General features: G+C 38.7%; 1 protein-coding gene across 3 annotated transcripts in view; it reads right to left on the minus strand.

Annotated features, from left to right (window-relative positions):
• The window catches only part of LOC128733081 (uncharacterized), a 74,819-nt gene extending 72,569 nt beyond the window's left edge, over positions 1 to 2,250 (minus strand). Inside the window, exons 1-2 of one of the 3 annotated variants that reach the window (XM_053826682.1) lie at positions 2,074 to 2,250; positions 1,520 to 1,859 (exon numbers count right to left, since the gene is read on the minus strand). The gene's annotated coding sequence lies outside the window, so the exon portion shown is untranslated. Of the gene's footprint in view, positions 1 to 1,519 lie in introns of all 3 variants that reach the window. The other 2 variants (XM_053826680.1, XM_053826683.1) reach the window with 2 other exon arrangements.
• Between the last annotated feature and the right edge of the window lie 13,763 nt (positions 2,251 to 16,013).

Here is a 16,013-nt window from a genome sequence, read left to right on the forward strand (position 1 = left end):
AGCATAATATTTTTCGATATGAATTATGCTGTTTATGAGTAACCTTAACCATTATATGTATTAAATTGTTAAAAAAGGTATATTTTATATCTTAATTTTCGTAATACTAGCTTTACTAGAAAATGTTTAAATATCTAGACTGGTCTCATATAACTGGTGCTTACATAGAGTCGTTGAATTTTTCTGGCAGCGGTTGTTTCTAAAAATCGTTTTGAATTAACTTGGGCACACTAACAATGACGTGTTTACAAATCGAGACTTATATTGAAGCGTTATAATCGTTTTCGATTTAATTGACAAAATAAACCCGTATGTCTCAGGACAGCTTTCGCGTATAGCAGCAAATGTCAATCGGTGTCTAATAACTAATTGCGCGCGATTTCGGACGGATCGAATAAGTTGATAGCACATAATCTTCGGTGTCGGTAAACTGAATTCTCGTAGTTTTTTCTTATATCAATATTTCGGTTTTCCTAAAATAGAAAAACATAACCACTCCAAGTATTAAAAAAAGAAAATAGAAAGCATCTAAAAGTTAATCCATAACTATGATCCAATAATACTCAATTATAACACAACAATATGATAAAAAAGAGCATACAATATTACTTATAACCCAATAATTGCCACGAAAGAGCACTTAACCAAATCAAATTTTTAAAGTACACAAAAACAATTACATCAATGAATGGGAGGGTCCAACAGGGTACTTGTTTGAAGAAGTGTGCTTAGGGAGAGTGAAGTGGTCAACTTCCTAAGGTTAACCTTGGCCCGGCTAACAACACATTGTGGATGATGAGCGGGCCCTTCTCCCCACCTATTGGGGCCATTCTGCGTTGGGAGGGCTTACTTAACGATTGACTCATGCGATCTAGTTTCTGGAAGGAGATTCTTAAACACCCCTGGTACGTGCAAGCGATGTTGGTTGCCGACCGATTCCCTTTTGGCCCTTCATACAGGACCCGGTGAACGTGACCAATGGTTATGTTTGTACAATTCCCCTTGTCAGATAAGCCCATTGCTATGAACAGTGCTGCAATAGGTGGTAGTCCCCATACATACATAAATACATGCATGCTTTAAATGACGCAAAAATGATGCCCTCAGTGTGTTCATGAAAAAAAATTTGCTGTTATAGAATGTTTCTAACAATAAATTTTTTATTGCCGTAGAACTACGTCTTACCGCAGGTTGCCAAAAACTTACTTGCACCGGACGGATGCAATCGTTGATTAATAATATTTACTCAATTTTTAACGCATTTATATTAAATTTTTTCATACCAAAAAAGGGTCTCAATTTTGGCACGGTTTTAGATTTTGGCAACATAGGCGACACACATTTGTTGCCAAATTCGAAATCCAACTGTATATCACGGGACCGCAACAAATGTGATCGAACATGATAATATATACCCAAAAATGTAATTAATTATTTTGTAGTAAACAAGATATATCTTGTGTGCAATAATTTAGAATATAATATTATTTTTTCAAGTAAAAATACAAACTGAACTCACCATAAATGATCGTTATTTCATGTAATTTATGTATGGCGTCACAGCTAACAATGCACTTCAAACAAGCGAAACCAATAACTAAACACAACACGCGATAAAAAGTTGAAGAAATATTTTTGGCTTCTTATCACTATTCAACCACCAATATGTGCCCAGGCAGTGGCAGGATCACTGATAGAAAGACACTTGTTTATATTCTATTAAATCAAACACTAGTAGATAACTCCTTTGTTGGCTCTGGTGTGTTATGGCGCGTCTTGATAAATATAATAGACAGCCATTCGGCCTACTTCGCAATGCGATTGAATAACTTTCCAGATCACAAACACTGCCCGCTTCGCTAAAAATAAACTCCGAATCTCTTATTCATTTGAACTGAGCACAGGGAAATAGAAACACCAAACCAAAAGTTACCGGCTCCCTTCGAATGGCAACTGGCAACAGCAGATACAGTTTGCAAACGACAAATCTAAATAACAATACATTCACTTGTTTCTGTGCTCTATGCGCTGATACGGTTGCACCACAGTCGTCAGAATACATATAAAATTAACCTATGTGTTTCCACCGGAAAACCATGAACTGTTTTTAAATTAAAATCTGAACCGATAGCAGCAAACGAAAACACTATTATGTGCGTACAACGCGACGTATCTCACTGGACTAATATGTCCGATTTTCAGCTGTGAGCCAAGCGAGTTTATAAATCGTCATTACACTAGCATAGGGAACGTTTTTACGCTTTGGTTGTAAAAAAGGCTTGTATTCTGAACAAATGTTGCCTAACAAACACTCATTTAGTTATTCTTGTTCAGATGAATTTTGCAGCAGAAGTATAATAAAGCGAAAAATATTGCTGCCTAAAATTATTTTCTCATTTATCATCATGTTCGGATTTAGAGTAAATGTGTAATTCCAAACACTTGAACTTCACTATAGGAGCAGAAAAATACCCGTCTCGTTAGGCGAACTCAGCCACAGTTCAAATCGCACACATACAATATCCGAACTGCAGCATATAAACAGCAGTGCTTAGTGGTTAGTGCGTACTGGTCGTTTCCCCTTCGATCAAATTTGCTGCATCCCATCGTGTAAAAGTGAATGGAGAGACATATTCTTGTAAAAACCATGACATCATAACTATGAGATCATTTTATTGCAATGTTGCTATTTCCTTAACCTTTACGTCCCCGACATCAGAAATGATGGTACTTGCAGTTACACTTTTCGCTATATCTCCACTTGTTTAAATTCGATTTTTATGCAATTAGTCTTAAAAGAACCACATTAGATTGGCCTTTAACGAAAAAAAAGCTAATAAATTTTGGTTCCATTTTCCTGGAGATATTCCAGATCGCAGTGGGATTTTTTTGACGTCATAAGTAGCATATGAAATAAAACCTGAAATCTGCTTAACATAGTGCGCAAAAGTTATCCATTTCATTTGTGATCAATAAGAATGAATCTTACACTATCCTGTAGAGCGCAAGTTCATGTCCCACAATCCGGAACATTCGGTATCGGTTCTACCGGAACTGAAAATTGGCCATTTTGAATTCTCTTCTGTAATACGGCAAATGGGGTATCAAACCAAAGGATATATCAACGCGAGTCCTTGCGCGGACTATTGGATGTAATTTGACCCGATCTGGACATTCCGAAATATCAGTTGTCGGTTCTACCGGAACTCAAAATTGACCGTTTTGAGTTTTAATCAGAAATATGGCAAATGGGGTATCAAATAAAAGGGTTTTTCAACGCGAGTTCTTAGGTGGGCTTTTGGAAGTATATTGACCCGATCTGGACATTCCGGAATATCCGTTGTCGGTTCTACCGGAACTGAAAATTGGCCATTTTGAATTCTCTTCTGTAATACTCAAAATTGACCGTTTTGAGTTTTAATCAGAAATATGGCAAATGGGGTATCAAATAAAAGGGTTTGCAAACATTTTGCAAACAACTTTAACTTACTTATATAGTAGCTGAATTATGAAAGCTGAATCATAATCATGAAAATGAATAAAACACTGTAAAAATAATCAAATTGCAAAAATTTGGATTTCTCAACCTGCAGTACAGACAAACCATTTTAACATATATCATCAAAATAGATATATATATGTAAATAGTGTTTGGTGTTGAAGTAAGATTTGAGGCGCTATTAGCGTTCATTTAAAAATAATCGATTTTTTTCGAATTTCTGCAACCTGCCTGCCTGTAGCATGTAAACATGAAGAATCGAATTACAGGCATACCTCGATATAAGACAGCCTCGTTATAAAACAACCTCGATATAAGACAATTCGATATAAGACAATTTTGTCTTATATCGAAACAAATCCCTTTGACATAGCTGGTAACGATACTAGAGCTGGTTTTCCATTCTGGAATCGGTGCCATGAAGTTGTTCATTATTTCAAAATAACCCCAAAAATAGTAAAAAACTAATAGCTCAAACAATAATAAATAGTTCAAAAACCGTAAACACATAAAACAGAGCAAAACTGGCGACCGCTAATGCAATTTTTTTTTTGAAAAAACCATGTTTCGATATAAGACAACTTTTAGAAATTATAAATTGTCTTATATCGAGGTATACCTGTATTACATGCAAGGATACATGCTACTATCGCTACAAAGAGACTTACGTAGTCCTTACATCACTTATGCAGCCGTTGTGTTGTACACAACGCCCCTGATTTTTGCATAGATGTACTCTGCAAACAATAAAAATTTCAAAAACTTCAAGGCATACAGCCCTAAGGTAAACAGTAACATAGGACTGTATCAGATCATTAGATCAAAGACTAATGTAAACTGCATTTCTGGCATATGTATGTTTATAAGAACTGTGAGTGTCATTGTTTAAGTGAATGTGAATTAGAAGAGCGATATATTCAGATGCAATTCTTCATTACAACGCATGCAACCATTGAGACATAGAGATTTCTTTTAAAAACCAATTGTGTACATCACAAAGGTTGAAATAGTAATGAATAACCAGCCCACAGATTTTTGTATTGAATACGATTACGCGTAGCTTGACATGTTTCAATAATCTTACGTTAACTCGCTTGTGACCTTTAAAAGGGCCTTTGGTTACAACTAACATTAAAGCCAAAGCACGTTCATCGCAAATATGACGTGCCAGTTGAATGTCCTTTTCTTTTCACATGAATGGTAACAGACACGTAAGCTAGCGGCGTCGATTCACTGTCTCTTGCTCCGAGAAGGTTACTAGTTTTACTTTCACAGCTTACCGCTTGTTACATAGCAGAAAACATGGCACGTTTTGAAAAGGGGTGTGGCTTACAAAGCGGTATCATGCCATATCATTTGGATCCGAATCAGTTGGTGTACCAAATTGTTCGTCAGTATCTGTGGAGCAAAGCAATTGCAAGGAAAATGTATGGAGAAATTTGACCTTGAAATTGCGTACATTTTCACTATTAAACGCATTAGATATTTATACATAACTAGCCGACCCGACAAACTTTGTATTGCCACAAATTATACTATGTTGCACATAAATCGTGAATCTCATGACGTTTGTCGCAATCTTGAGTTTTGCAAGTTTCTAAGGAGTTCAACGTTAGATGGGTCATTTTGGCAGTTTTACGTAACTATGAAACCATGGGTAGTTTAATATACAAATTGGCAGTTTTTTCCTCACGGTAAAGCAGAAAACCACTACCCCCATTGCTTAGCCAGATAAAATAAAGCGGATAGCATGTAAATATTCGCCCCGAGGTATTTTTTGCCGATCCCGAGATACAGCGTTTTAAAGCAAGCAATCCCCTATTTTTTATGTAAATCTAAGAACAAAATAACTTTTTATTGAAGCAGTGATTCTCTATGCAATGTAACAAGACTTTACCATATCAGGAAAGTTACAATAACAAAGTTTTTCTTAGCAGTGTTGCTAGCTTTACAGGTTTTTGTTTGTTTTATGTTGATGAGGCAACATTTCTTCAAAAAGGCGTAAAATATATGTTAGTTGTTTGATCATAGCCTTGTAAAACGTTTTTCAGCTCGACGCGTGCAGAGCGCTATATCTCTGTGTAAAACGGTCATTCGCTGGGAATCACCCAACATGCAGCATCTAGAACACACAACTTACCTTCAAAGAGGTTAACTACACAATGAGGGACAAGATCATCGTACGATGGCAACATCCCCGAACAATGCCCGAAAGATGTCCGAACTCACAGCGCATACGAAACCGAAGAACGAACAGCACGCCTTCGGTCTGGCGCTGAGGGATATGCTGATGCGCAGTCTGTCGTATATTTCACGATACGTGTTATACACTTATTTATCAGGTGGCTGCATACCACACATCCTCCCTCTACTCTCAGGAAAAAAACAAAAAAAAGTTACTTGCAAATTAAACCATCCACAAGGGAAAAAACAACTGATTTTATTAAAACTAAAAAAAAAGATAAAGCATATCATTCCTTATCTTCCATATGACGAACATAGTCGATAGATATGATGGTGCTTTTGTGGTCCTTCCTGACCGCCTGAATGGTTCAGTAACTGCTTGCTCCTCGATACCCACACGCTATGTCTGAAGGGTGCGATTATGCAACTTTGATGTACATAAAATTTTCTTTCACAACGTGTTAGTCCAGGTCTTCGCGATTCAGAATATGCTAATTTTAAAAAAATCCATCGGGGAAAAATTGAAAAAAGTCAATTTGAATATTTTAGCTATAATCAACTGGGTACAGGTGTACGAACCTAGTAATTCCATGATAAAAAGTGCTGCGATTTTGTTCAAACTTTGAGGATTTGTTCTTTTTATGAAAATTTTAGACCTGTAGTTTTTGTTTGAAGCTTAGGGTACATGCTCTTGGGATAGGGTGTGTGGAGCACTTAGGGTAGTGCTAAAAATCATCATCTGTGTCATGACACCTTCTCTTAAATAGTTAACTTTTGAATCGCTCAACCGATTACAACAATTTTGATAGTAGTCGAAAGGTACATTAATGAGTATCTAATAAAAATGTTGCATTGTAATCTATATTAGCTTTTATGAATAATATTGGTCTGAAATCCAAACCATCCAAACCATGGCATAATTACAAAAACCTACAACAATAAGATCCCTGCTTTTATATTTTTTAAAAGCTTTAAATTTTGTATAAAACTTGTCAAAAATCTAGACACGTTTATTTGTTTGATTGTTTTGGAGATACAGTTTGATAAGTGGTTTCGCCTATATCCGATAGATCTAACCCGATTGATCAGACTTTGACTGTCCAAAACCCAAATTTCTTCTGCAATGTTTCTATTCAAACGATTGAATAGACACATACCGAAATCAGACAATAAAATATAGAATGAGTATCAATTGGGAGTTAAAACGAGACCACTACGGGCAAGGGGTCTTTACATATTGAAATTTTTATGCTTGGTTAACTGGAAATGACTAAAAGCTAAGAATTACACTTTTAACAACTGGACCTCTCGCTCACCAAACAGTGGACCTCAATGGAGTGGAAACAGTGAACCTCTTGCTCATCAGTTTTCAAAAAAGTTGATTTTAGCGAATCCTGACATCTTCGTAATGTAAAATATCCTAAATTTGTTATGAAAGAAATAACAAACAGTATAGTTTTATAAAGAAGAAAGATAGTGCTTTCAAATTAAGTGGAAATAATGTGAGCGGCCATCTTAGATCTTAGATAAAATCGATTGATGTAGCAAAAAGTCAATGTTTCACTCAAGGTTAGTCAAGAGAGGTTTTCTGATGTTCAAGTTTGTTTTTCACCCCCTTTGGGTTACCCTTGAGGATCACCGAAATTTTCAAAGCGGAAACTGTTGAATGTATAAACAACGTCGATGGTTGCAAACCAATTGTTCCGCGCACTTCTGTTCTACAAACTGTGAAAACTAGATCACCTATTTTAACTCACCTTGGTTTCACTTAATTTGAAGGCCTCATCCTTTCTTTTTACAAAGTTCTGTGTCGTTTGTTATTTGTTTATATAGCAAATTTAGGGAATATCACACGATAAAAATGTTGAAGTTCGCCAAAAATCAACTCTTTTTAATACTGTTTGGCCACTTGGCTAACGAGGAGTTTTCGAGTTATTTCAAGTGAAATTCTCCATATTTAACAATTTTTATTCAATCAAGCACGAAAATTTAAATATTTAAAAATTGTGTTCCGTGTTCAAAAGAAGGTGTCATGACTATGATGCTGATTTTTTGGACCATCCCAAATCAAGCGGGGGCACCCTAAGCACCAAATTAAAAACACGTGTCTAAAATGTTCATGAAAAGAACAAATCTACAAAGTTTGAACAAAATCGGAGCACTTTTTATCATGGAATTACTAAGTGCGTACACCTGTATCAACCGGGTACAACTAAAACATAGACTCAAATCAAATAGACTTCTTTCAATTTTTTCCCGATGGATTTTTTTAAAATTAGCATATTCTGAATCGTGAAGACGTGTACTAACACGTTGTGAAAGAAAATTTTATGTACATCAAAGTTGCATAATCGCACCCTTCAGACATAGCGTGACCCATGCGCGAACTGTCCCTCCAACTGTGAACTTTCTTTGTTTGCGACACATGTCGCTTCACGGTATGACCTTCATCATCGGCAAGGAGCAAACTGCCGTTTTTTTCGTCATAACCGTAAAACGTTTCATGTTGAATCTAGAATCGCCTTTCCCTTTTACTAGACGCTCTACAATGACAGTATCTCCAGGTTTGACTGTACTATTTTTGGCACCTCGCCGTTGAGCCTCACGTGCTTTCCCTTTCACCTATACTTCACGGTCTTTTGCATCCAGCTGTTGATCTTCATAGTCCGCCTTTTCGTATACCAGTAACGGCAAACCTCGTTTAATTTTCCGGCCCATCATGACTTCTTCTGGCGAAACTTTTATGACCGAATGAACTCCAGCGTTATAGGCATTATTTGCGTAAAAAAAATCATCAGCGCAAGATAAAGTAACTGAATGCATATAATATCCTGATATTCTCGCAAAATTTGCTTCCTTGCCATGGCTTCCATGCAATTTATTTTTGTGCTTTATTCGCCCTTCTCGCTCATTTACCCAAAACAACATGGGCGACGATTTACTCGTTACGAACGAGGTAAAATTTCTTAGCAATGCTCGTCCCAAGCCATTGATCAATACCCCGAATGCTCGTCCCGAGCTATCAAAGTACTTTGCTAATGCTCGTCCCGAGCTGGCAACTAATTTTGAAAAATGCTCGTCCCGAGCTGGCATCTAATTTTTCAAATGCTCGTCTCGAGCTGGCAACTAATTTTACAAATGCTCGTCCCGAGCTGGCAAACAATTTTGAAAATTCCTCGTTCCGAGCTAAAAAATCAATTTTACAAGCATAAGGTTACTGCAATTGCTCGTCCCGAGCTAAAAAAACACATTACAAATACTCGTCCCGAGTTATATAACGTCACTGCAAATGCTCGTCCCGAGCTAAAAAAAACTTGTTACAAATGCTCGTCCCGAGCTAACGAACAGCTCCCTGCGTCTTCATGTATCAACAATCTTTGTGCCATTGTGCACCAAAACTACCACTGCTCGTTCCGAGTTGATATCGATTCTCACTACCATCGTATTTCTTGGGAGAAAGAGAGAAAAGAAATGGCGCAGGCCGTACCGAGTACTTTTCCACATGCGGCTGCCATTTTCTCGTGCATATTCCCTGTTCAATTTGCACATTCACTTTTTTCGGATACTTCAGAGTTTATTACAGGGCCCTATTCTCAGTCACCTCACCTAAATTTTTAAGGTGAGGTGACAATTTGCGATCCTCACAGTCACCTGGGTGACTCCGCTAACCTGGGTGACTGTACAAATCAAATGGGCCTGTAAGGTGAGGTGACTGTAGGTGTGGTAAGAGGAAAGTGAAAGAAGTGAGGTGAGGTGACTGTGAGAATAGGGCCCACAGCCACACATTGAGTGATTCCCAGAAGCCATGATTCATTTTTGCCGCTGTTTGGTAAGATTACGCTATTAAGGGGGCATAGTACTTTTTACACCATATTTTTGGCCTTATTTCAAATATTTTTTTCTCGATAACGCGGAAGGCGAATCGATTCGGGTTTTTTGCATTCTAAACATTGTATTTTAGACTAATATTTACACTTTTGTTTACGTATGGGAACCTCCTCCCCCCTCCCCTACGGCGCCTTGAACATGATCATTCGAAAAAAACATGAATTGCGGTACCATGGATTGGCGCTCGGGGGCTTATCCGAATTGAAAAATTCCAAAACTACATGAAAGTATACTAAATTATCTCGTGTTTGACCCATCCTTTTTTTAAAATTCGAACGCATAACAAAATGGCGGACATTCAAACATAAAAGTAAGGAATTTCGTCGAAAAAATTGACTTTAAACATTTCTAAAATCTACAAAAATTGCAATATCGAAAAAAGGATGGGTCAAACACTAGATAATTTTGTAGGCTTTAAAACAAAAAAAGAATCGTGAAAATTGATTGAGCCGTTCTTGAGATATTTATGGTACCGACTTTGAAAACCTGGTTCCGAGAAAAACGGCTTTGAAGTTTTTATGCGCTGTGCAATCGTTCCAGACATGCGCGGTACACATAACTGTAACTTTGTCATTTTTTGGAATTCATCGAAACGGCTTCAAACACATATGGTAAAAATGTTAATCTTTTGATATATGCAATAAAAAAAATTTCGATTTTTTAGAATTGAAAAAGTACTATGCCCCCTTAATTAGATTAGCAGCAAAAAACTTGTCACGGTCGCCAAATGTGTAAAACGGCCATTCGCTGGGAATCACCCAACATGCAGCATCTAAAACACACAACTTACCTTCAAGGAGGTTAACTACACAATGAGGGACAAGATCATCGTACGATGGCAACATCCCCGAATAATGCCCGAAAGATGTCCGAACTCACAGCGCATCCAAAACCGAAGAACGAACAGCACGTCTTCGGGCTGGCGCTGAGGGATATGCTGATGCGCAGTTTGTCGTATATTTCACGATACGTGTTATACACTTATTTATCAGGTGGCAGCATACCACACAATCTCTGCATATTAGTGTTGATAGGAGGAAATGCTTATCAACTTAGGGACTATATTGGCACGCTTTATTGTGCCTGATTTTAAATAAATTTAAGTTTGTCGTGAGGTTTTCGATCCACCGTAAATCTCGCATGTGCATAATATTTCTCGATATAAATTTCCAAACGATGGTTCATTAGTTGTACCATTACCATTATATTTCATTTTAAAAAAAGTTGTATTTTTGATCTTAATTTTCTTAATTCTACTGGCTTTTAACGGAAATTTCCGAATATCCAGGTTAGTCTCATACAACCGGTGCTTACATACTGAGAATCGTTTCGTATGGTAATTTAGCATCGTTTGCTTTCGTGTCTCGCTCATTGCATTTTTCTGACAGCGGTTGTTTTAGAAGGCCATTTTGAATTCATTTGAGCACACTAAGCAATGGTGCGTTTACAAACCGGAACTTTTATTGAAACCTTATAAGGACATTGCAAATCATTTCAAAATTACCCCCCCCCCCCTTGGGAAATTCTCTTGAAAAATCGGGGGGCAAAAAAATAATTTGTAGGAAATGAGTTAAATTTTTTTCGTAGATTTTTACATGGAAATTAATAATGTATACAGTGGACCCCCGTTCGTTTGAACGATTGCTCATGCAAACTAACGGGGTTACTTTTTAATTTGAACAACTGGTAACCCGAAATATGCTGAAACCTGTGTGAACTGACCGCCCTGCTCATTGTTATTGTTTTGGTGGTTTGTTTTAGTTAGCAGTTGCAAGTGCGAATATTGCATTTTCCGATCGGATTTCTATCTTAATCGTTAGGAAAACGAAATGTGAAACTGATTAAACACGCTAGGTCAGTACAAACAAATCGTGTTTATGTGCATTGTCTGCATAAACAAATGATGTCATGTTGAGAATGACATTTGAACCATTTTTATTTTGCACGTCGTGCAAACCAACGGGGTTCAAATTAAAGTGTTCAGATTAAAAATGGTCAAACGAACGGGAGTCCACGGTATATTGAAAGCAAGAATATATTTGATATTCACGTTTGAACTTAAAATAAAAATGCCTAAAATCCAAATTTTTTTTGCTCGATTAAAAAATCCTCTGTTTTTTTTCGCCCCCCGAACACCGGAGGGACAAAAACTTTTTAAAATATTTGTAATGGCCTAAATGTCCATTTTAATCGTGAAGTCGGTTACCTAGGAACATCGCGCGTTATTTCTATCAATTTATGATTATCAAATATCAAAAGCTTGATAGCTTTTATACAGCTTCCTAATAAAGTAGTCAGAGTTTTTAAGCAACTTCTATGATCGAAGGATGCCAAAATTCGCACAGTGAATATTTTAATGAATTGCCATATACATTTGTCTCAGGACAGCTTTTGTGCATAGCAACAAATGTCTATCGGAATTTAATAACTGACCGCGCGCGATTTCGAACGAATCGAAACAGTGATCGTGATCCTTTCTACTAACAACAACTCCTTCCTGTGACACTTGTGGATGATGCAGAGAATTCCTCGGTGTCTAGTAGCAGCAAGTGTCGGACTAACATTCCTTTCCCTCCCAAATTGACCTGCATGGGCATGGCCAGCTTTGCTATTGATCATCACAAAGAATTAGATCCCCAGAAAATGCACACTGAGAATGATCTGCTACTCCTAAGCATCATTCTGATGGGTCTTTGTGCAATCTCAGCTGATCTAGATCAACCGCGGGCAACTCACGGGCGGTCAAACTATTGTCGAATTTGTTTATTCAATCCGGGTTGAAACTGGATGAATTTTATCTATCAGATAGGAGCAAATGAACACAAAAAGTTCATCCAGTTCCTATCCGGATTGAATAAACAAATTCGACATATGCTATACTATGCTAGCCTTGTAAAATGTTTTCAGCTCGCTAATAGACATGAGTTCTTACCTTCCTTGTTTATTGTTGCTAAGAGACTAATATTCCCTGAAATAATTTAACTAATCATGCGGGAAACTGAAAAGTTGGCAACACTATTAAGGAAAACTTTTTTATATACTGTATAAATGTTTTCCCGATATGTTAAACTACTTGAACATTGCGTAGAGAATCACTGCTCCAAGAAAAAGTTATTTTGCTCTTAGTTTTACATAAAAATAAGAGATTGCTTGCTGGATTGAAAGAAATACTGCAAAAGTAGCGCCACAAACATTTCCGATTGCGGATAACAGTAAAGGCCCGCGCAGAATTGGTACTTTACGGTTGCGTTTGCGCAAATCTGACAGTTCTCCCATACAATTTGACAGATTATCTGTCAAATCTACGCAAACGCAACCATAAAGTACCAATTCTGCGCGGGCCTTAAGAGAAGAAAATTACGATTGAAATTGTTACGTTGTGATATATAATAAAAAGGTGTACACGTAACAATTAACTAATTACTATATTAATACCCATAAGGAATCTGTATCAGGGCACTGATTGTTAACACCCGATCGTGAGTGAGGTGTAACTCGAAGTGAGGCCAGAGCTTTCTCCACTGATGACGATAGCCTAAGACGATGACATATCAACGCTACCAATTATGTCAACAAAGCTTCTCCGATTGGGTAGTAGCGTTAGAGGGGCTACCCGAACATCTCCCCTTTTTAGTAGACTTGGTAAGGCTCGTAACGAACTGGGGCCCTACGCTGGCATGTCGATCGGCGGTGTGACTCTGGATCTAAAACAGGCTGCCTTTTTGGTAACCGAGGTCGAGGATTGTCGTCTTGCAGGCCCATAAGCTCTCTTAAGAATTCTCGCTGTAGTTCGTTTAATTCTTCAGCTGCAACTGGTGGTGGTCCAACTTCGACCGTAGTATCACTTGGCTTAGTAGGACTGAACCCCCAGGCACCAAGCAGAATGTCCAGTGGAACGACCGGTTCTGCTTCTCGCGAGTCACTCGTTTCATCTCCATAGCGTTTCCGTAGCTGGTTACTATGTGAGCGAATTAGCCGTTGCAGTTCCGGAAGCCACACATTGTACATTACTCTGCCGACTCGTTCGACAATTTCTCCTGGAATCCAGTTGCATTTGTTTCCAGCTGGCACTTGAGCGTACACCCTACTCTTCACATCAAAAGATTTACTTTTTGCTCCATGTTTAGCATCGAACTGTTTATTTTGTTTCAGATTGTTATCCTTGAAGAATCTGCTTGGCGGACGAAGAAGTTCAAACGACGTCCGCAGTGGTTTGCCCAAAAGCACTTTGGCGGGAGATTTCCCCCCTGGAGTACACTGAAGTAGCTTTTTACGCGGTTTTTTTATACGCGGTTTTTTTACGCGACTATTTTTACGCGGTTTTCGGAATTTGCGCGGTTTTTACGCGGTTTTCGGAATTTACGCGGTTTTTTACGCGGTTTTCGGAATTTACGCGGTTTTTTTACGCGATTTTGATTTACGCGGGACGTATCCTGCGCGTAAAAAGCGACTTGAGTGTATTTCGACATGGTGTGGATCTATAGCAAAGTAAAAATGTATCAAGCGCTTCTTCTAGTGGTTCTCCGCCGGCTTGGATTTTCTTCATGGTCCGCTTGAATGTGTCTACGAACCGTTCCACTTGCCCATTACTTTGGGGATGGAAAGGTGCCGTTTTTAGATGCATGATCCCATTTGCTTCGTAAAATCTCTCAAACGCATCACTTGTTAGTTGGGTTCCATTATCGGACACTAGAACCTCAGGCATACCGAATCGGCAGAAAATCTGACGCAGAATAGCAATAGTGGCTGTCGTAGTGATTCGGTTCGTGGAGATCACTTCTGGCCACTTCGACAATGAATCTACCAACAGGAGATAATATGTTCCATTGATTGGTCCCGCAAAATCCAAATGCACTCTTTGCCAAGTTTTTTCAGGGATAGGCCACGATTCGAGTTTCGTTTTAGTATCGGTTTTGGCCACGGACGCACATTCAGAACAAGATCGCACTAAAGCCGAAACATGATCATCAATGTTCGGCCAATACACATACATTCTCGCGATGGAACGCATTCGCTCTATACCAAGATGGCCCTTATGCAGCTGTTGCAGTACCTTATGCTGTAATTTCTTTGGTACCACAATGCGATCTCCGTACATAAGAACTTTCTGGGCTACGTATAGCGATTCCCGGCGTACAAAGAATTGTTGAACCTCCGGTCCGCCGGAGATAGATTTCTTGTCGCTGGGCCAACCATCGATCACGTACTTAATCACCTGCTGCAATGTTTCATCATGAGTAGTCTCGGCTGCTATCTGTTTGTAAGAAACAGGGAGATACTCATTACACGTTCTATTTCAATGGACGCGATCACATAGTCCTCATCTGGTTTTACGTGACTATTGCTCAAACGCGATAATATATCCGCATAGCCAAAACAATCCGTGGAAACATATTCGATGTCAAACTCGTACAATAACATCGTAAGTACCCACCTCTGGAGCCTGTTAGCTGTGTACAACGGAATGCCACGTTTTGAGCCAAATATGGCTAAAAGCGGCTTATGATCCGCCTGTAGGATAAATTTTCTGCCGTAAATCATCCTGTGGAATTTTATGACTGCATATACGAGGCCCAGTGCCTGTTTTTCAATTTGGCTGTATCTAGACTCCGCTGGCGTTAGACTTCGAGATGCATGGAAAACAGCTTTCTCTGACCCATCAGGAAAGCGATGTGCAATACGGGCTCCAATACCCACATTTGATGCATCGGCCGACACCACAATTTGAAGGCGAGGATTATAGTATGTCAGCATGAGAGGGGATTGCAAGATCTGCTTAAAACGGTCAAAAGAGCATTGACAAACCTCCGACCAGTTAAAAGTAACCCTTTCTTTTAGAAGTACGTCCAGCGGCTGCCGAAGATTTCGCATTTCCCGAATGTATTTACCATAGTAGTTTACTGCTCCTAAGTATGACCGGAGAGTAGAAACATCATGCGGTGGAGGCATGTTAATTATTGCCTTCACCTTATCCGGATCGGGGCGAATGCCCTCCGAATCCAGAAGCTGTCCCAGGTATTTTACCTGGTGCATGAAAAATTTGAATTTTTCGAACTTCACCGTGAACCCATACTCCTAGATGTGTTGGATGACTTGACGTAGATTGCGTTTATGCTCCTCCTCAGTGCGACCTCCAACCAGGATATCATCAAGGTAAGGAGCGGTGCATTGGATTCTCGCTAACATCGTGTCCATAATTTGTTAGAAGGCCCCTGGTGCACTTTTGATTCCAGGAGAAAGCCGATTGAACTGGTACAGACCTTTATGTGTGTTTATATTAATCAGCTTGTGGCTGTCTTCGTCGACGGGAACTTGTAGATAAGCGTGCGATAAATCGATGTGGCTAAATATTGTGCAATTTGCCCTTCGATTAAATATATCCTCGGGAAGAGGAAGCGGATAGCTGTTTGCCTCGAGCGCGTTGTTTAATCCGGTCGAAAAA

The sequence above is a fragment of the Sabethes cyaneus genome, chromosome 1 (assembly GCF_943734655.1).
Source record: "Sabethes cyaneus chromosome 1, idSabCyanKW18_F2, whole genome shotgun sequence".
Classification (NCBI taxonomy): Eukaryota; Metazoa; Arthropoda; class Insecta; order Diptera; family Culicidae; genus Sabethes; species Sabethes cyaneus.